Genomic DNA, 20,865 nt, shown 5'->3' on the forward strand with positions numbered 1-20,865 from the left:
CTGTGTAGGTGGGTTCATTAAAAATAAATTAATTGATCAATAAATAAGAGCACAGAAAAGCTCTGGAACAAGGGGAAATAACTGTTGAGCAGAAGAAAAATCTTTTAGGGGAAGCTACAGGCCTAGCGTAAGTCTATTTAAAGTAGCCAAAGGAAAGTCTAGTGATGTGGACCTTTTGAGGAGGCAAGATGAGCAAAACTTTCATTAGTTGTGTGCTCTTGAAGATTTGGTTGTTGCCACTGAAAATCATCTGGAAGTTCTTGGAGTTGGCTCTGTGAAGGGTGCAAGTTACAAATTTGAAAGCCAATAGAAAATGTGCCCATTACTTCTTGAGAATCCCATTATACAAAAAGTAGCACAAAACCATCTTTAAACCTGTTGTGATTTTTCTTTCTTGCATTTTACTTTGTAATACATCTTTATAATTTGAAAATAATAAGATAGCATTACTTACTATTTATACCATGAAATGATATACTCTCCAGCCAACATACCTAATCAGGTAAAAATTGCATTTTTGGGGCGCCTGGGTGGCTCAGTGGGTTAAAGCCTCTGCCTTCGGCTCAGGTCATGATCCCAAGGTATTGGGATCGAGCCCCCCATCGGGCTCTCTGCTCGGCGGGGAGCCTGCTTCCTCCTCTCTCTCTGCCTGCCTCTCTGCCTACTTGTGATCTGTCAAAAAAAAAAAAAAAAAAAATTGCATTTTTGGAAGACACGTTCTCTGAGAAGGCCAAATTGCTTGTTACCTTTTCATGTGAAAATCATAGTGCCAAGGTGAAAGGAAGATTGCAGAATGTAAGTCAAGTGGAAAACTGCTCAAGTGTTCCATTTGTCTGTAGAAATATAACAGGATGATACTATTTTAGAGCTGGGTGACCAAGAGAGAATAGGAAAGATGTGGTCAGGTCAGATTCTAGCTATGGGATGTTATCAAAATGATACTGCTTTCTTTAATTTGCCAGAAGCATGCCATTTGGAGAACTGGCAAGAGATCGTTTATGTTCAGATCGGATTTCCTATTTTAGGGCCACACAGGATGCTTCACACTCAGCAGCCAAGTTGTCTTTCACAATTTCAGATAATTTAAATGACTTCAGATGACTTTAAGACCTGTAACTTGGTTTTAGGTTAGCACACCTTAACTTTATGATCCTTGAAATCCCCTGCCTACTTGTGACAGAGTGAAGTTGGGTTCAGCTGGTTTTTGCTGCCCTCAAGGCAGCAAGACCAAAAAAGGCTGGACTACCTGTAGCATGCTTGTCGGTTGAGTCCGTGGCGGATGGGTGCAGGGGACTTGGCTGTCGGCCAGCCTGCCCAGGGATGAGAAAGTTCCAAGTATGAGAAGCCAGCATCGTCTCACAAACCAGAAACCGGGGGTGAATCCAGCCATCCGGTCAATCAAGTGGAGGTTTGTGGGTGATCTTTTATCCAAGTAATTCTGACCAGGTTCGGGCCCAAGAATGCATTTTAACTATAGAATGTTTAGATTATAAAGCACAAGTAGAGTTAAATTACCAGTATTTTGGATGTCAGTTTCAAAATCTGGTAAAGCATTGATATGGAGTATACTGTTTTTGTTTTTGTTTTTGTTTTTAAATTCCCTTTGAAGTAAGAGCTGTTAGCAATAAAGTGCAACCTGGAGAAATGGTCATTATAACCTTAGTTTGTATTTATGGTAAGATGTTTGGGAGGAATAAAGATTAGTAGATAATTTCATCCTGACCTTTTTTGCTCTGTAAAGCTTGCTTGTAGCTAAAAGCAAAATAATCTGGTTTGAATAAGGTATAAATTTATATTATAGGTAGATGGGTAGCATTGTGTGGTTGTGGTTTGGTGTTTTACATAGGTTTAATATAGGGTTCCAGAGTCTGGAAAAAAACTTTAAGGCTGGGATTGGGAAAGGAAGAACAATTTCATTCAATTTTTATTAACTGGCACTTTCCCCATTGGAGACAACAACTATGATTACCCTTGTGGTTTCTCTTTTAGAGGTGATAGAAATCTAGGAACTTTCTCTACCTGTAATACCTAGCAGGGAGTCCCTTTCCTGGTCTGAAAATAACCCCTAGACTTTGTGTAATACAGTGTAATACGGTGAGGATAGTGATCATTTTTTTTTGTTTTATTTTAAATGAGGCAGAAGCAGTAATGACTCCTTAAAAAATCTGTTCCGAAAATCTGAACCATAGGGAAAAAAACCTCTAGTATAGGTCAGGAAATAGAGTTACAATGACTTGCAACGAAGACAGATGAAGTGGTGACTCCAGTACGTGATTTGTGTGTGTGTTTCCCAGCTGCTTTTTAATAATGAGATATTCTTGCAGGAAAGGATGGATGATGAATATTAAAAGCAAGCTGAGAAGGCTAATGAGACTGGTAATAAAATAGCCAGGGATGAGGCTGATAGAAAAGGGGAACCAGGGTGTCTGGATGGTTAAGCTTCTGCCTTTGGCTCTGCACATGATACCAGGGCCCTGGGATCAAGTCCCTCATCCAGCTTCTTGCTTATGGGGGAATCTGCTTCTCCCTCTGCTGCTGCCCCTCCCCTCTGCTTGTGCTTGCTCTCTCTTCAAATACATGAATAAAATCTTTTTTAAAAAAAGAACCGTAAAGACCCAAGTTAGCACTCAGCTTAATCAGCTCTAAGGCAGAATGGGAACCTTCCCTCAGTAAGTCCTATGATTCACCCGTCTGTCTCATACCATCATTCGATCCTTAATTGTGGAAGAGAGCTCAGTTAAAGCGTTTTGTAGGACCAGCAGGAATACCTCCGTAGCCCTTCTTCCATAGGTGTCTCCTCTGCAAGCACGCAGAGGTATCCATCTCTGTAATCCCCAAATGTCTCCCCACCTCTAAGGCCCCTGAGGTCATTTGGCAGGAATGGCAGGTTTCAAGCTTGTGTGATACCAGTTGAGCTCAGAAGAGAAGTCACAAATACTCCTGTGTGCGTGTGTTAGAAGGGTCTGGAGCCCCAGAGCGGGTTGTGTCCACCATCTCCTGTTCTGTGACGTGAGCCTGTTTCCACTTGTTTACTGAATTTTATGCCATTCCAGTTCTTGAAGATACTTGAGTTTATGACCCATTACATAGGTGGCCTCTTTTTTCATGGTAGCAGATATGCTGCCCCAGCCCAAAGCACTCTTGCCCCCTTTCCTTGAATCCGTCAGTCTTAATTTCTACATCATTTCCTTGGCCTTCTCAAATATGCCCTGGTACTTGTTATTGCCCCTTAGGTGTTGGTGCGAGGGGTTCTGTGGCCTCCTAAGGGCTCTGCCCATCGCCAGGCTTTGGGTCCCAGTGACTGATCATTGGAACCACAGAGAGACGAGAAAGACTAGCCCTGGTCTGCAAGCATGGAAGTACCCCTGTGTGGGGGAGTTTGGATAAGAGACCCTGAGCCAACCCATCCAGCTGGTGCTTGGTGGAGAGAGCGGCTCCTTCAGAATATCTGGGTCATGCTGCTCAGCACCTGGGCTTGGCCCTATTTGGCCTCAGGAGGGTGTTCATAGAGCAGGTTGGTCCTGTTCCTACCCCAGGGCCTGCTGCCCAGAGGACTTTGCAGAAGCGCTGGTTGAGGCTGAGGCTGCTGGCCCAAGGTTGATTGCAGCCTTGGCTGCTTAACAGCTTATAACTTTGGGAGCTTTGAGATAAATACATATGTATCTATAAATGCTGTAATAATGCCTCTCTCCACGAGTAGTGCTTTTATTTTGTGTCTGCACAGTGTCAGGCATGTGGTAGGTGTTCAACATTTGTTACTACCATTTGTTGAACACTGGCCAAGTGCTCTTTGCTATTATTATTCCCATTTTATAGCTATGGAGGGTCAGAGAGACCAACATACTTGTCGAGGTCCTACAACTAATAAATGACATCCAGGATTTGAATTCCTGTCTCCAGGGCCCCATTTCTCTCCATGACGGCCGTGGATGGACACAATACTTTAGGTAAGGCATTCAGTCAACACAAATGCCTAAGCTCGTCCCTGCCTGTGTCTGCCAACCCCCCTGGGGTCAGCATGCACCCTGCTTTTCATTGAATCATGGAAAAAATGAGCCTAGAAGGATTGACTCCAAATTTAATTTGGAGACAGAAACCCACACAGACCAGAGAATGACTATTGAGCTCTGTCCTTTGCCCAGAGCATGGAGGAAATGGCACTGGATGTGGGTCAGTTTCCTCCTCCACACTGTTCCCCTTAGGAACTTAAATCATTTTTATTACCCATGTGAACAATCAAACTCACAGGCAGAAACAGGAAGCGGCAGAGCCGGTCTCATCACTGGAGATGAGAAAGTCAGCTGACTTCACAGCCATTGGTGTGAAAGATCAACACCAAGGGGTGGTCACAAGCTGCCAAGTCCAGGGGAAACCCAAGCCCCTTACCCCAGCTGCACCAGCAAGGTTAGACTTCCTTGCCTGGAGCTGACCCAGCAAGAATACTAGCCACTGGAGGGCCTCTGCACCAGGGCCGGGAGACTGATCCCGGCCCCCGCTACAGATGCCATGGAAGGAAGGGGGACGTTCATAGCCAGCAAGGGCCCAAGTCAGAAATAAAAGATCAGAACATCCTTAATATGTTCCTAGATTAAAAGCTATACTTTTATACCTCCACATTTGAACAACTCTGAATCCGGGATATATTTTAGAATCGATGGTGTCTTTAATTTTTTTTTTTTTAAGATTTTATTTACTTATTTGTCAGAGAGAGCGCAAGCAGCGGGAGCAGCACACGGAGAGAGAAGCAGATTCCCCACTGAGCAAGGAGCCTGGTGCGGTGCTTGATCCCAGGACCCTGGGATCACGACCCAAGCTGAAGGCAGACACTCAACAGAGTCACCCAAGCACCCCTAAATTTTTTTCTTACTTAAGTGGTACACCCTCATGGTACAGATTATAATCAGTGGCATCTAGGATTTGATGAACTACGAAGTGGAATTTATGCAGAATTTTAAAAGGTCAATGGGATGTTACAGATAACCTCAAGAGTAGAAGACACCAGGGACAGATCGGGGACAGACAATGCATGAAGGGTGAGGTAAGACGGTACAAGTGAAAGGGGAAAACATCCGTGAGCCCTGTCTGAGAAACAGTTTGACAATGAAAATGCAGGCAATGAAAATTTACTGTAGTAAACTGAAAAAGGGCTAACACACTAGGATGGAACCACTGCCTTAAGCCTTTCACCTGTATAATCTCCTCCTGCCAGCAACCCTATGAAGCAGAGTGCTTCATTGTTATCCCCATTTTATAAATGAGGAAACGGAGGTCTAGAGCCTTAACTTGTCAAAAAGCCAATCCCTGTGTAGTTAAGGGTGAAGTCGGGAGTCAGGATGACAAAACAGTTGCTCAGTCTGCGCACAGAGTTCAACCTGGAGCTTCCTGGCAGGCAGAGCAAAGTAGGATCTAACCGTAAATATGTGCTCAGTAAACGCAAATCTTCACGTGGATGTTTAAAGGACTGTCTTCATGATTTTACTGTTTTTAAAGATAAACGCTGAAGACTTTTTGAAGTCAAGCAACATGGAGAAGTACAATAAGCTGCTCTTCTCCTCCCAGAAGCAACATTAGGGTTTGGTCCCTTCCTTTTGCAAATGAGGAGGAAGAAAAGAGGGCGGGAGAGAGGAAGAGAATGGGAGAGAGAGGTGGAATGCCTTGCTGGAACTTTTCTGGGAAAGTGGGTCACTTCGGCCTGCTTTCTTAGCACTAAATAAATACCGAGAGGCCATAGACACATCTTCAGACAAGGCCAAGGCTGGGTTTGGTAATATGCTTACAAGACCATTGGCTTCAGAGTCAAGAAACACTTGGCTTGAAATCTTTGGTCTACCCTAGCTGTGTGACCTTGAACAAGTTCCTTGACCTCCAGAACCTCCACTTCCTCACCTGTGAAATTAGACATCATCCTAGTACCTAAACTCCAGGGTTATCAGGATAAAAGGAGATGAAGCCCTAGAACCACTTAGCATTTAGCACTTAGGGCCTCACCCAAAGCAGGGAGCTGTTGTGATGAGGCCTAAGAGAGCCCATCTCCATAGCAACAGGAGCCTTGGGTATTTACCATTATCCCCTTCTCCAAACAATTTTGAGGCAAAACCAGAGACTTTTTTTTTTTTTTTTTTTTTTTTTTTTTTTTGCCTATCAGCCATTGTTTAAGTGTTTCATTTTGTTGTTTTGGAAATAAATGCCAAAGCCCTTAAACAGCCACACCCCATTCTGGGCCTCCTGGTGAGCAGGCAGATGATGGGGAGGGATGGACAGGGAGGGAGAGAACTGGGTGGGATTGAGCACAGCTTCCTGCCCCTAAGACAGGAACCTGGCAGCCCAGGGAGGAGACTCCTCCCACTGGAGGGGAAGGCAGACAGCCTGCTGGGGCTGGGGAAGCCCCAGCCCAGCCCGGGGCCAGGCGGCGGAGGTTTTTGGTGGAACCAGTAGTGGGGCCACCAGAAAAAAAGGCCCTGGATCCAAGGAGCTTTCCATCTACAAGCTGCTTCTGTTTAGACATTGAAAGTTGCTCCCTCTTTTCTCCTATTAAAAATAGCTCCTCAGGGACACCTGGGTGGCTCAGTGGGTTAAGCCTCTGACTTTGGCTCAGGTCATGATCTACGGGTCCTGGGATTGAGCTCCACGTGGGGCTCTGGCTGGGAGGGGAGTCTGCTTCTCCCTCTTCCTCTAGCCTCCCCCACAAATCACGCTCTCTCTCTCTCTCTCTCTCACTCTGTCTCTCAAATAAATAAAATGTTAAAAAATAAATAAATAAAAATAGCACCCCAAAGAAGGAAGCTTTTTTAATTGCCAAAGATGGGCTAGTGGGTCAAAAGTTAGAGCTTGTATGTGCACTCTGCCTGATTGTTTTCCTGACATGCAGGCAGCAGCATGGGCGGGTAGAATGGTTTCCCCACAGCCTTGCCAGCACCAGGTATTATCTTACCAAAAAAACGATTTGGCGCCCAGCTTGTAAAACAGGCAGCTGCTGCTTCTCTGGAGGTTCACAGCCCCAACCCCGTGCATGAATGAAGGAAAAGCTCATGACGGGTGGGATGAAATATAAGGGCGTGTGAAGCCAGCCCGAGTCAAGAGGTTTTTACATTTACATGGGAAAGGTTACTGTATTTCTGCTGCCCAATGTAAAAATGTTTCCTTAAGGTTGGCTGGGCACCCGCAGTGCCTGGCTTGATGCCAAGCGTGGAGACCAGTTCCATGAAACCCTCCTGCTCGGCTGACCCATAGGACTCACCCGACAGCCCCAGAGTGGACCCCAGCCCCCGGATCAAGTCAATAAGCAGACATACTACAAGCAGATCTAGGCCCAGCTCTGTGGCAGTGGAGATGGCCTGATTTGCTTTTGGAGACAGTTTCTGTTTCTTTGTCACTGTCTTAAAAGGAGGAGAAAGGGGGTTTGTTACCAAAGCTAGTAGGCAGAGCTGCTAGGCTGCCAAGGGAAGGCTTTGGGAGTCCAATGCTGAATGGTGACACCCCTGGTGGGACGTTTGTGGGTGCTGACAGCCCTAGGGTCGTGGAGGTGTTTGATGGCAAATAAGGAGGTTGTGAGGTGGGGTGGGGGTCAGGGGTGACAGAAGGCCCCCAGGGACTGGTGTGCGAAGGCAAAAGCTTTACACCAAGTTGCTTCTTGGCTGGGGTGAGGGACGCGGCAGAGAATGAGGAAGCAGGTGTTGAGGGAGGGATCCCTGGAGGCTGCTGACATCTGGAATTGCTCAGCTCCCTACAGCCTGCCCTGCACCTGTCAGTCCCTTGCAACCACGGGCTTTTAAAGAGACTAACAGACACATGAATTTCCTTTGTCTCACAAGTCCACTTTTAGAAAGTTACTTCCCGGAGCTGTTCCCACAGCGCACCAAGGATGTGTACCTGGAAAGATACAACCAGGAAACTACCTGATTTTCCATCTGAGAGGGCCAGATTGGCCCTGGGGTGGGGGAATATCAGGAGGCTTCATAAGAGAGAGATAAAGCTACAGGAAGAGAACAGAGCAAGTTCTAGACTGCTAAGCTCAATTAGATTTATTTGTTTGCCTGTTAGTTTGTTTACTGTTGGAAAAGCTTGGAAAGATTTATATACCAAGATGTTAACAGTGAGATGTGAACTGGGGGGAGAACTAGACTCTGGTTTGGTTTCTATTTTAGACACTGCTGTATTGCTGGAAAATTCTACAGCAACCATTAAAAAGATAATTAAAAAAAAAAAAAGCTAGATACAAATGGACACTTTCAAACCTATGAACACTTCATTCAGCAAAGGCACAGTGCACCTGCTTCCTACTTGTTCTGGCCTCCGGAGTGGGGAGCTTGGGACCTGAAGATAAACAGTCCCCCCCTCCCCCCTTCCCCCACAGGGTTTCCTGGCAAGTTATTTAGCCCTTCTGAACCTTAGTGTGTCCACCCACAGCGTGGGGGGTGGGGTGGGGGGGAGGATATGGAGGGGGTGGATGAGCCCAGGGGCACGGTCAGCAAAACTCAGCATAAGAGAGACCCAGCGGCAGCAGTGTCAAACCCAACCTGAAGTGGGGGCTTGAGGAAAGAGGAAGGAAAAAGAGAAGCAGAGGAACAGCTTCCTTCTTCTGGACTCAGCCCCTCCTCCATTTGACTCTTGCTGACCTCCCTCCTGGCACAGAAGGTCTCTGTGTTCCTCCTGCCCACAGCTTCTTCCTTCCCCAATGTTTCCTCCTCCTCCAGAGAGGTCCCTCCTTTCTGGGTCTCCCCTGCCATCTCCAGAGGCAACCCCTCCCCCCACCCTGCCTCCCGCCTCCTGCTGAAGAGACCTGGTCTGTACAGGTTGCCTCTAGCTTCCTTGAGGTCCAGCGGCTCGCATTTTGGGACCAGGTGACCAAAGTGTTCTCTTTAGGAGCAAAAAGTGAAAAATCTGGAGAGAGTCTTAAAAAAAAAATAAAAAGCTACAGGCCCCAAATGGTGTCACTTAGGCCGAGTCTCCAAATGGGCTTAGCACGGGAATCTAATTGCAGTTTCAACCTCCCTGAGAAATGCAGTCCTAACCAGCCAGTCAGGAATTTTCCTGCCCACCAAGGAGTCTGCCACAGGGGTGGCCAGATCTCTAAAGGAAGATGAAGTCAGCTGCTGATAAACCCCCTTGGGCTTCCCTCTTAGGGAAAGAGTCTGGAACAATCCTTTTTTTTTTTTTTTTGGCTAATAACGTTCTTGCACCACCCTCCTTCCTATAAAATCCTTCCATTCTGTACAACCCCTCAGAGCTCCCCTCTACTTGCCAGATGGGGTGCTGCCTGATTCATGAATCACTTACTAAGACCAACCAGATTTTCAAATTTACTCATTAGAATTTTTTTTAAAAGATTTTATTTATTTGAGAGAGAGAGAGAGAGAGCGAGTATGGTTGGGGGAGGCGCAGAGGACACGAACCTGACTGCACCTCCCCACCCCCCTCCCGCAGACAGCCCCAGGCAGGGCTTGCTCCGAGGACCCTGGGATCAGGACCTCAGCCCATGGCAGAGGCTTCACAGACTGAGCCACCCAGGCATCCCTGATTTTTTTTTTAAGAGAAACGGAAATGCTGTGCTGGGACATCCCAGGGCGCGATCCCAGGGCAGAGGGAAGATCAGAAGCAGAGGTGGGCTTGGGTAGGTGTGGGAGGCAGAAGGCCACTTCGGGCTGGAATACAAGCCCAGGCCCAGATGGGCAGAAATGGGGTGGTGGCGGGGCCGGGGTGGTGGGGGCTCAGGGACATGTGTGGGGACATCCGGTGGAGCGGTCAGAGTGGTGGCAGGTGGCCGGGTTAGATCCCAGGGGAATCCAACGCCAGGATGAGACATTCCAATTTGAGCAGCTGAACTTGGCTATGGGACAGCGAGCCTAGGGATTTGGGGACCTGCCCAGGCAAGCCCAGCCTCCAGGGTCCTGAGATGACCCCCTGTGAACTCACATGGCCCGGCTGCAGAAGTTCACTAGCAACTGCCGGTCAGTCCCCTGACCTGCCTGGCACTTAGTAGGGGCTCTTCAGATATCTGTCCCATGAATGAGCCAGGGAGGAAATGGAGATGCCCTGCCCACTCACCTCCTGCCAGTGGCCGCCCTTGCTAAACACAAACTAGGCCACGGGCCTGACCCAGTTTCGCGGCGCCGCGCGCCAAGCCCGGGGAGGAGCCCGATGCGCGGGGAGCGGGACAGCCGCGTGACTCTGACGGCCGCCGCCGCCGCCCCGCGCCCGGGATCTGCAGTCGCACCGGATCCGAGGCCGTTTCTGACATTTGCCTGCGCCGTGACTCATCTCCGCGCGGAGAAGAAAGGGGCCTTTGTGGGCTCCCCGCGCGGGCCTTGGCCGGCCGTGTCCTGGGCAGCACTGCCCCCCGGTGGCCGGGAGCGCGGTGGAGGGCGCGGGAGGCGGCCCTGGGGGCGCGCGCCCGACCCCACCCCTGGTGCTGGCCCGCGTCCTGGGGCCCGAGTCCGTCCGGGGAAAGCGGGAAGAGCACTCACCATCTCCCCGAGGCCCGGGTCTTGGCCCGGGGGGAAGCCTCCACAAGGGAGGGAATGGTTTCTCCCGCCCCTGGGAACGGTGAGCTCGGGCACCCCGGATGCCGGCTCCCTGGAGGCCTGGCCCAGATTGGGGGAAGGCCACGGGACATTGCCCCCCGCACCCGCACCTCCGGAAACAGGGAACGCCTTTTCTGCCCAAAGCCTGGGCTCTGTTCCTCTTCCCCTGGCTGCACAACCACGTGACTGCCGCATTTTAAAAATAGACGCAAACAGCTACCCTTCCCCTTTTGTGAGTTGCCTATTCCTATCTTTTGTCCGCTTTCCTATTTTTAATTTTTTTCTCCCTCTCGACGATTTTTAGAAGCACTTCAAAATGTCACGTCTCTCCCATGCGTGGCAAGTATTATTCCAAGCTTAGAAGTTACCTGTTTCTGTTTTTGAAGATTTTTTTTTAACACACCAGCTTTACATTTGTATGTGGTCTGACCTTTTGATGTTTTCTTGTATTCTTTTTGCCTTTGCTTTTTGCTTGTAGGACTGTTCCCATCTGAGTACCAGACAAATTTCCCTATTCCCTCCCCCTCCGTTTTCCTCAAACCCCTCCTCCTCCTCCCTCTACTTCTTCATGTTTTTAATCCCCTTTGGAATATTTTTTGATGAAAGGTATGAGGTCGGGGCACCTGGGTGGCTCAGTCAGGTTAAGTGTCAGATTTGGCTCAGGTCATGATCCCAGGGTCCCATGGAGCCCCTGGTCTGGCTCCTTGCTCAGTGGAGAGTCTGCTGGTCCCTTTGCCTGTCTCACCCACTTGTGCTTTCTCACTCTTCCAAATAAATAAGTAAAATCTTAAAAAAAAAAAAAAAAAAAGTATGAGATAAAGATCTAAACTTATTTTTTTTCCAAATAGTTAGAAAACTGCCCCAGTGCATTATAACCTTTGTCTTTAATGAGAATATTCCCTCACTGATTTGAAATACCACCTCAGTTATAGACTAAATGTTTGGGCCTGTCTCTGGCCAGGAACCTAAGACAAAGGGTATAGTCATGGTCTTAGTCTATACTAAGTGAAAAGGTATAGATTTCTCTTAAAAAAAAAAAAAAAAATTAGGGTCTCCTGGGTGGCTCAGCTGGTTAGGTGTCTGCCTTCAGCTCAGGTCATGATCCCAGGGTCCTGGGTTGGAGTCCCACATGGGGCTCCTTACTCAGTGGGGAGCCTGCTTCTCCCTTTGCCTGCTGCTGCCCCTGCTTGGGCTTTCTGACAAATAAATAAAATCTTAACAAAACAAAATAAATTAAATTAAATAATATTTAGACCACTGATCATGATCTTAGGAAATATTCACGTTCTTCTTTGAGGTCCAGCTGAAGACATAGTCTTGGGTAAAACATCTCCACATGAAAACTGGATAGGAAATGTTTTATTTATAAAGGCCTGAACAGGGGCGCCTGGGAAGCTCAGTCAGTTAAGCATCTGCCTTCTGATCAGGTCATGATCTCAGGGTCCTGGGATCCAGCCCCCGCATCAGGCTCTCTGCTCAGCAGAGAGCCTGCTTCTCCCTCTCCCTTTGCTGCTTCCCTGCTTGTGTGCTCTCTCTTTCTCAGATAAATAAATAAATAAGTAAATAATCTTTAAAAAATTAAAAAGACCTGGACAATTTAATTCTTATATTACAAAATGGCAAGGCTACCTCCAGAATGTCTAGGCTCATTTTTATCCCACCAGAAGTGTTGAGAATGCCCTTTTCACTATACTCCTGCCAAATTGGAGTACTATTTGTGAAAACATGTCCCAGTTTGAAAGACAAAAAAATACCACTTCATTGTTCTCTTAGTTTGCGGTTGACCCTGGGGATCTCTCTGGCAGGACTGGGCAGGGGAGGTCACCTTCCTGCTTCCTGTGTGGCTCACCTGACACCTGCTTTTGACTTCTCTCTACTCCTTATGGACATGACCGTGAGATCATTTTTAAATTTAAGTGAAATTCACATAACATACAACTAACCATTTTAAGCAAAAAATTCATAGGCACTTAGTATCTTCACAATGTGGTGTTTAATTAATAATTGGGTAGTGAGTGATCCGATAAAGCAAGTTTTTTAACCTGTGAATTTTTTAGATTTTATTTATGGGGACGCCTGGGTGGCTCAGTTGGTTGGATGACTGCCTTTGGCTCAGGTCATGATCCTGGAGTCCCAGGACTGAGTCCTGCATCAGGCTCCCAGCTCCACGGGGAGTCTGCTTCTCCCTCTGACCTTCTCCTCGCTCATGCTCTCTCTCACTGTCTCTCTCTCAAATAAATAAATAAAATCTTAAAAAAAAAAAAGATTTTATTTATGTATTTGACACACGAGAGAGAGAGAGAGAGAGAGAGAGAAAGGGAACACAAGCAGAGGAAGTGAGAGAGGGAGCAGTCTTCCTGCTGAGCAGGGAGCCCAACACAGGGCTTAATCCCAGGACCCCAGGACAGGACGTGACCTGAGCTGAAGGCAGTTGCCCAACGACTGAGCCACCCACGTGCCCTGACCTGTGAGTTTTTTTAATATGGATGATGCAAAGGCCAAGCTCATGTTGACAGACACTTAATGAAATGGATTTTATTGATTTTTAGGAATGTCTGGGTAAACACACACAGACACAAACCAAAGAAAGTACCTGTAGCCAGTAGGGAAGAAATGAGCATTTGTTGACCATCCATTTGTTCGACCTAATTCCAGGTAGCGGATGCTGCCATGCCTGTTTGCCCTGGGCCACCTGGAGTCAACTGCTGATGATGACAGTACATTATGAAGGTGACTTCTCGCATCTCTGCCTTGGGACATTCCTTGGATGCAAAGCCCACACCTGGGGGGCGCGGGGGGTGCAGCTCCAAAGTGCCAAGGATGTGCCGATACCACAGGTGAGACCTTCAACCAAGGAGGGCTGTTCTCACTCCTCTGCTAAATCCCAACGTGTGTGTGCCGTCTGTCCTTGGAGGGGATGAACCCCAGAACTCACTCTGCTTATTACCATCGACATCAATGGCTCCCCTCCCTTCCCTGTCTCACTTCCCTCCCTCATGGAGGGTTGGATTTCTGACTCCTCCCTTCCTTTTCTTGCTGTTTTAATCTTGGTGAATTATTTAAACCCTGTGCGTTAGAGACCTCATTTATAACCTGCTGATCATAGCACCTGCCGCTGTTAGGACAGAGTGAGCTAATGCACGTGAGTGTTTAGAACAGTGTCTGGCACGTAGTAGGTGCTCAGAAATGTCAATCATGTTTCATAAATAGCAGGGGCACTGGCCATGGGAAGCAGAACACATCTGGGTCCAGTTTCCTCATCTGTGAACTACAGGTTAAAAATGCCCCTTTGAGGAGCGCCTGGATAGCACAGTTGGTCAAGCAAGCGCCTGACTCGGGTTCGGCTCATGTCATGATCTCGGGGTCCTGGGATCGAGCCCTGAATCAGGCTCCGTGCTCAGCACAGAGTCTGTTTGAGATTCTCTCTCATCATCTCATTTGAAGATTCTTTCTTCACCCAGTGGCTGTGACCTCCACCAAGCAAGAGGGACCAGTATTGGGGTGCAGGTAAGACCACTTCAGAGTCCTGGGCCATTTCCTCCTTTCTCTCTGGAGAATGGTGTGACCTCAGGTAAGCTGTGTCCCTTGGGCCTCGGGCTCCGCATCCTTGGAAAGAAGTGACCGGGCTTAGGGGATCACTAAATGTCCTACCAGCTCCAGAGTTCTAGGGAGAGGCCCTGTCCTGGGGCAGACACACACACACACACACCCCAACACTCACTCGCATACGTGCATGCATACACACACAAAATACACACCCAGACATACACACATACCAGGGAGGAAGTAACTGTGCTTATCTGCTCTGGCCGCTTGAGTCACCTCTGGGAGCCCCAGGCTTCTGGCTCTGTTGGCCTTGAACCTCACCCCAGAGAAGAAGAATGTGTCTGCAAAACATTTCCAGGCATTTTCATGTGTGAGTGCTGTTTTCTTCGTAGGCTTCTCTCCTTTTGTCACTTTGCAGATGTCTGTGGCTGTCTTGCCAGGTCTTGGGATCAAGCCACATGGCCCACTTGAGGGCTGACGAGGAGGGGTGCATGGGGAGCCTTATAAAACCAGCCTGGACCATCCTTTCCAGCACCTACCAGAGTCTAACCGATCCCAAGGAAGAAGCAAACAGCCCCATGACGTTTTACAGAGGTCAGAGAATGTGGCTCCAGACTCCAGAAGAAGCTAAGGCTGGATGTCACCACAGAGCAGCTGGGGCCTGAGGAGGATGCCACACGGTATATGGAACCTCCCAGGAAAGGCCAGGAGGGACAGACGGTGCATGTGCAGCCCCTCCTCTGGATTCAGGCCTTCCATCCGCTGAGGCCTGGGATCTTCTCCCTGTTTCCAGACACCTCCAAAACGCAAGAAATAGAACTTTCTTTGTTTTTTGTATCGGTGCCTCATTTTTGACTTCTAGTCCCTTTTCGCATCAGGTTGGTGGAAAAATATATATACCCTCTTGCAGGAGTTATGTCGTATTTCTGAGGTCTTAATGCAATGCTGTGGGTTAGGAGCATGGTATTGTGGTCCTCATTCAACTGTCCCCAAGTCACATCTGAGGCTGTCCTTGCATGGGTCACAGGGACCCCATAGGTCCCATGTTTCCCTGTTTGTCATGGTCACCGTCATGGCTTAGATGCATCCCCAACCCATTCGCCCTAGGCTTCTGCTGCCCCCCCCCCCCCTAGAGCTCCTCTGGGGCCCACAGATCTCTTGCCCACTCTCATTCTTCTTCATGCCAGGAGACCCTGCTTCTGGTTCTAGAGGTAGGGGGATGGTCTCCTCTCTCCGCTGCTTCTGGCCAAGATGCCTTGAACGCTTTTCTTTCACCCCTTTATCACCTACAGAAACCGCCTCAGTTCTCCTGAGGGCTTAGGCTCTTCAAAGAGCTTCATTTTTTAAACATTTTTAATTTAAAAAATTTGGGGGGCCTGGGTGGCTCAGTGGGTTAAGCCGCGGCCTTCGGCTCAGGTCATGATCTCAGGGTTCTGGGATCGAGCCCCACATCGGGCTCTCTGCTTGGCGGGGAGCCTGCTTCCCCCTCTCTCTCTGCCTGCCTCTCTGCCAACTTGTGATCTCTCCATCAAATAAATAAATAAAATCTTAAAAGAATTTTTTTTTTGCTATTGATTGACGTATATTTGACACTTAAAAGAGCTGTAGATGACTTCTGCTTCCTTCCTCTTCCTCTTCCCTCTGCTCCAAGCCTCAAAACCTCCTGAATGAGGGAAAGGGAATGGAACATACAGAGAGAAAAATGAACATTAATGAGTATGCCAAAATAATGCCTAGCCACAGCATGGGCCCATTTAATCTCAGCACAATTCCTCGATGTTATCTTCCTTTAACGGACGAGGCATTAATAATGCCACGTAACTGAGGCCCCTGGGTGGCTCAGTCCTTTGAGTGTCTGACTCTTCATTTCATCTGGAGTCATGATCTCAGGGTTGTGAGATGGAGCCCTGCGTCTAGCTCTGCGCTCCGTGCGGAGTCTGCTTGAGCTTCTCTCTCCCCCTTTGCCCCTCCCCTATTCTCTCTTCCTCTCTCTCTCTCAAACAAATAAATATTAAAAAAAAAAAAATAACGTCACATAACTAACAAGTGTCCTTCCCACATGCTGTGTAAAGCGGGTGTGTCCTGGGTCACATTTTTTTCTTGTTATTATAAGAAGGATGCTGTATTCAGACAGAACCTTCCACGAAAAACCTGGAAACGTGTTTCTGCTCCAGTTGCGGGCGCCCCTGGGCACTTCTGTGAGGTCCCAGGTCCAGGAGCACATTCAGAAACCTCCCCTTCTCCCCGGTCTGCCTGTGGACCTCCAGGCCTGCTCCATGGCCAAACTCACCCCCACCCAAGAATTGGATGATGACACTTCTTGGTGCCTGGTCTTATGGATTGCCACTGGCTTCATATCACACACAGCATGGCTCATCCCGTGAGGCTGCTGGGGCCCACTCCTGGATGCCCATCAGAGCCAAATCCCTGGCTTCTGGGAGAGTTTGGAGGCCAGCCCACCCCCTGCTGCGCAATCTCTCCCCTGCGTCCAACGCAATCAGCCAGGCTGCATGAGGCCAATTGCTTTAAATAAATGTTAATCCTGCTCAGAGCTAGATTGGCAGGGCCTGTGGAAAAGGCTAGAAGGAGCAGGGCTACAAGTTCTCCCCAGAGACATTTTTTTTTTCTCTTTTGCAATCTTTTCATTGAGACTGCTGCTGTTTCATCCCCTTTTATTCATGAAAGTGATGTTTCAGGAGGCGCTGCTAGCTTTTGGGCTTCCACAGCTGGTCAGTCTGTCCCTCAGTCACTGGGTAAGCGTTAGGTGAGCACCTACTTCATGCCAGTCACCACGTTACATGACTGCGAGGAAGATGCTGCTTCTTCATGGGCCTCAGGCCACCAGTCACGGCTTCGTGCTTCACTCGCCCCAGGACATCGTAGTGGACATTCGCTGGCTCTCGGCCATCCAGCCCTCATTACCCCCAACGACTCTGGTTTCCTTCCCCTCGATCTGCCCCGCAAGCGAGGCCTGGCTGAGACTAGGAGTCAGGGCAATTGGCCCTCTGCTCTTGGAAGCCACAGGGGTATCTGAAGGTTTTCTCCACCTCAGTTCTGCCTCTTTGTGAAACCTGGGCCCGATCACGCCACCCAAGTCCCTCCAGGGAGCCCCTCCCAGGACCTGGATACAAGGTCCAGAGAGGCAGCAGAACCCAGCTGCAAAGGACTTTCTCTTCTGCGTCCCCTACTTCTTCTGAGCCTCATGCTCCAGGCTTCCTGTGGGTTCTGGGCTCCTACCGAGTCTCTTTCTCTTCCCTTCCTTTCCTTTCCCTTCCCTTCCCTTCCCTGTCCTTTTGCCAGCCAGAGCTGGTCTGTGCTGCTTGCAGTCAAAGAAGCCCAGCTGGGGGCGCCTGGGTGGCTCAGTGGGTTAGCCCTCTGCCTTCGGCTCAGGTCATGATCTCAGGGTCCTGGGATCGAGCCCCGAATCCGGCTCTCTGCTCAGCAGGGAGCCTGCTTCCCCCTCTCTCTCTGCCTGTCTCTCTGCGTACTTGTGATCTCTCTTTCGCTGTGTCAAATAAAAAAAAAAAAAAAAAGAAAAGAAAAGAAAAAAAAAAAAAAAGAAGAAGCCTGGCTGATCCCTGAGGCTCCAGGTGTTACTCAGGTGCCTCTAACGGGCTGGAAATGGATGGATCTGAGCCCCTGCTCCGAGCCCGGTGAGGCGCGCACACGAAGCTGGAAGACAGGACACAAAGGGTAAGTGCCAACATGTGAGAAATGTCATGGAAACGGAACAAGGGAGGGTCATCCAAACAGAGTTCCAGACTTTGGCCCTTGACCCCACCCTCAGCCTCCTCAGCTTTCTCCACACGGCAGCCGGAGGGGTCTTTCACAAATCAGACGAGATCGGGCGCGTTCAGGGTGGTATGGCCGTAGACATCTTTCACAAATCAGATCAAGCCATTGCCAGGCTCAAACCCACCAATGGAGCCCTGTTCCTCACTCAGGATGCAAGTCAAAGCCTTCTATGACCTGCTTCCTCAGCAGCGGATCCCGTCCCCTAGTTCCTGTGCAGCTGGCAGAGGGCACCAGGCCAACCTCTCCTAAGTGGGCCAGGACTGCAGGTGGTGGTGGTGGGTGCATCTCACCTCTCCCTGGCCTACGAAGAGATGCTGCACTTGACCTTCTCCACTTTCACTTCTCACCTCTGACGGAAATGGCCCCAGCCAGAACAGCCTAGAAGCCACAAGGTAAAGGTGACTCCTGAATGATGGACCCTGAGGAGCAGAGCTGCCTTTTTTCCCTCTTCTTTCTTCCTCTTCCTTCCTTCCTTCCTTCCTTCCCCCTTTCTCTTTCTTTCTTTCTATAACTAAATGCACAGCGGTGCCTCAAAGGCAGAAGTGAGCTGCTGCACTTTGCTGCCCTCTGATATTCCCTCACCTATTTTTGAGGATCTGGACTTTTCTTTGTCATTCTTAGTCATTAGCATGCTTTCTTCTGGCCTCTTCTCTTCTAAGCAGAAGCTTTTACTTTGCAGTAGGCTGGGAAACCAGATAATCAAGTTTCTTAGAACAGTGACTAGGGTAAAAGTGAGCAGGTGCTGAGGGAGGCCGAGAGGTTCTCCTGTGATAGCATGTGATTTCGCGCAGAGACTCTGGGGTGTCTATAGCTTCTCAGAGACCTCTTGTGCCCTCTGCTTGTTTTCTAGACATGGGAGGTTGCTGGAAAGTAACCTCAGAATGGGTAAGGTGTGACTGCCTTCTTTCTTCTGAGGAAAAAAAAAATTTTTTTTTAAGTTCTCCTCACTCCTTACTACCAGAACTGTGGCCCATGGACAATAATAATTAAAATCCAGCATTTTTTTTTCTATAGAAATGGACACATTTTCCTTTAGTTTTTGTAAAAGAGTTGGGATACTCTAGTGGGAGAATAAGGAGAGAGAAGTTGTCCTGCCACGTACAGAGATTGATTATTAGCAAAGGTAGCCAAAGAGCATGGAACTGAGTGGAAGACCTAGAGATGGATCACATACTGATAGGAACTTGGGTCATGACAGAGGTGGTGTTACTACAGATCAGGGGGAAGAGAAGAGACCAATGGATCATGCTAGCAGAACAGTGGGAAAACAAGCAAAATATAACATCAGATCTCTTTGTGAGACTCTACTCGGATATTTTTAATTATTTAAGATTTTATTATTATTTTTTAAAGATTTTGTTTATTTGACAGAGGGAGAGAGCACAAGCAGGGGAAGCAGGAGAGGAAGAAGCAGGCTCCCCCAATGAGTAGGAAACCCGATGTGGGACTCAATCCCAGGACCCTGGGATCATGACCCGAGCCTAAGGCAGACACTCAAACAATTGAGCCACCCAGAAGACCCAATAAATAAACTCTTTAAAGAAAAAAGTCAGTCCTCAACAAGCATGAAAAGATTGAGATCATACCATGCATATTTTCAGACAACACTATGAAACTTGAAGTCAACCACAAGAAAAAATTTGGAAAGACCACAAATACAGAGATTAAAGAACATCCTACTAAAGAATGAATGGGTTAACCAGGAAATTAAAGAAGAAATTTAAGAGTACATGGAAACAAATGAAAATGAAAACACAACTGTCCAAAACCTTTGGTACGCAGCAAAGTTGGACCTAAGAAGGAAGTATCTATTAATACAGGCCTACCTCAAGAAGCAAGAGAAGGCTCAGATACACAACCTTACCTTACATCTAGAGGAGCTGAAAAAAGAACAGCAAATACGGCCTAAAGCCAGCAGAAGAAATGAAATAATAAAGATAAGAACAGGGGCGCCTGGGTGGCTCAGTGGTTAAGCCGCTGCCTTCGGCTCAGGTCATGATCTCAGGGTCCTGGGATCGAGTCCCACATCGGGCTCTCTGCTCGGCAGGGAGCCTGCTTCCTTCTCTCTCTCTCTGCCTGCCTCTCAGTGTACTTGTAATTTCTCTCTGTCAAATAAATAAATAAAATCTTTAAAAAAAAAAATAAAGATAAGAACAGAAATAAACAATATAGAAACAAAAAATCCAGAACAGATCAACAAAACTAAGAGCTGATTCTATGAAAGAATTAATGAAATTGATAAATCACTAGCCTGACTTATCAAAAAGAGAAGAGAAAGGATCCCCATAAGTAAAATCACGAATGAAAGAGGAGAGATCAAAACCCACACCACAGACGTACAACTGGAAGAGAATATTATGAAAAATCATGTGACAACAAACTGGGCAATCTGGAAGAAATTGAAAAATTCCTAGAAACGTACAAACTACCAAATGGTCATAAACAAACAAAAATGCTCAACCGCACTAGTAATTGTGAGAATTCAAATACCAATAATGAGACCTCGTTTCAGGCTGATCAGATTGGCCAGAGTTAAAAAGCCTGACCACACCATGTTGATGAAGACAGGGGAAAAGGAGAACTCATACATTTCTGGTGGGAATATAAATTGGTGGAAGCCTACAGTTCCTTATCTGCAATTCCCAAATTCAAAAAACTCTGAAAACTGCAAGTTTTTTTTCACCCTTAAGTTTGTTTGCCTTAAATGCAGTTCAGGACAAAACCTGATCTAGAATAGGAAGCAGGGTCTCAAAGAGATATTTATTTCCCCATATACACGACAGCATTATTCACAATAGCTAAAACATGGAAACAACCCAAGTGTCCACAGATGAATGGATAAGCAAAATGTGGTCTCTACACATGCAATGGAATATTATTCAGCCTTTAAAAAGGAAATTCTGGGGGTGCCTGGGTGACTCAGTCGGTTAAGCATCTGCCTTCGGCTCAGGTCATGATCTCCAGGTCCTAGGATTTAACCCCGTCTCTGGCTTCCTGCTCAGTG

General features: G+C 47.9%; 1 long non-coding RNA gene across 3 annotated transcripts; it reads left to right on the forward strand.

Annotated features, from left to right (window-relative positions):
- The first annotated feature begins 9,579 nt into the window (after nucleotides 1-9,579).
- Nucleotides 9,580-15,140, forward strand: LOC132003443 (uncharacterized). Of its 3 annotated transcripts, none has more exons than XR_009400200.1 (4): nucleotides 9,580-9,610; nucleotides 13,176-13,357; nucleotides 13,982-14,027; nucleotides 14,485-15,140. It is a non-coding gene; the product is annotated as an uncharacterized LOC132003443 (long non-coding RNA). The 3 variants fall into 3 exon arrangements; XR_009400199.1 differs by lacking the exon at nucleotides 9,580-9,610 and adding an exon at nucleotides 9,735-10,542; XR_009400198.1 differs by lacking the exon at nucleotides 9,580-9,610 and adding an exon at nucleotides 12,905-12,987.
- The last annotated feature ends 5,725 nt before the right edge of the window (nucleotides 15,141-20,865 follow it).

The sequence above is a fragment of the Mustela nigripes genome, chromosome 16, assembly GCF_022355385.1.
Source record: "Mustela nigripes isolate SB6536 chromosome 16, MUSNIG.SB6536, whole genome shotgun sequence".
NCBI lineage: Eukaryota > Metazoa > Chordata > Mammalia > Carnivora > Mustelidae > Mustela > Mustela nigripes.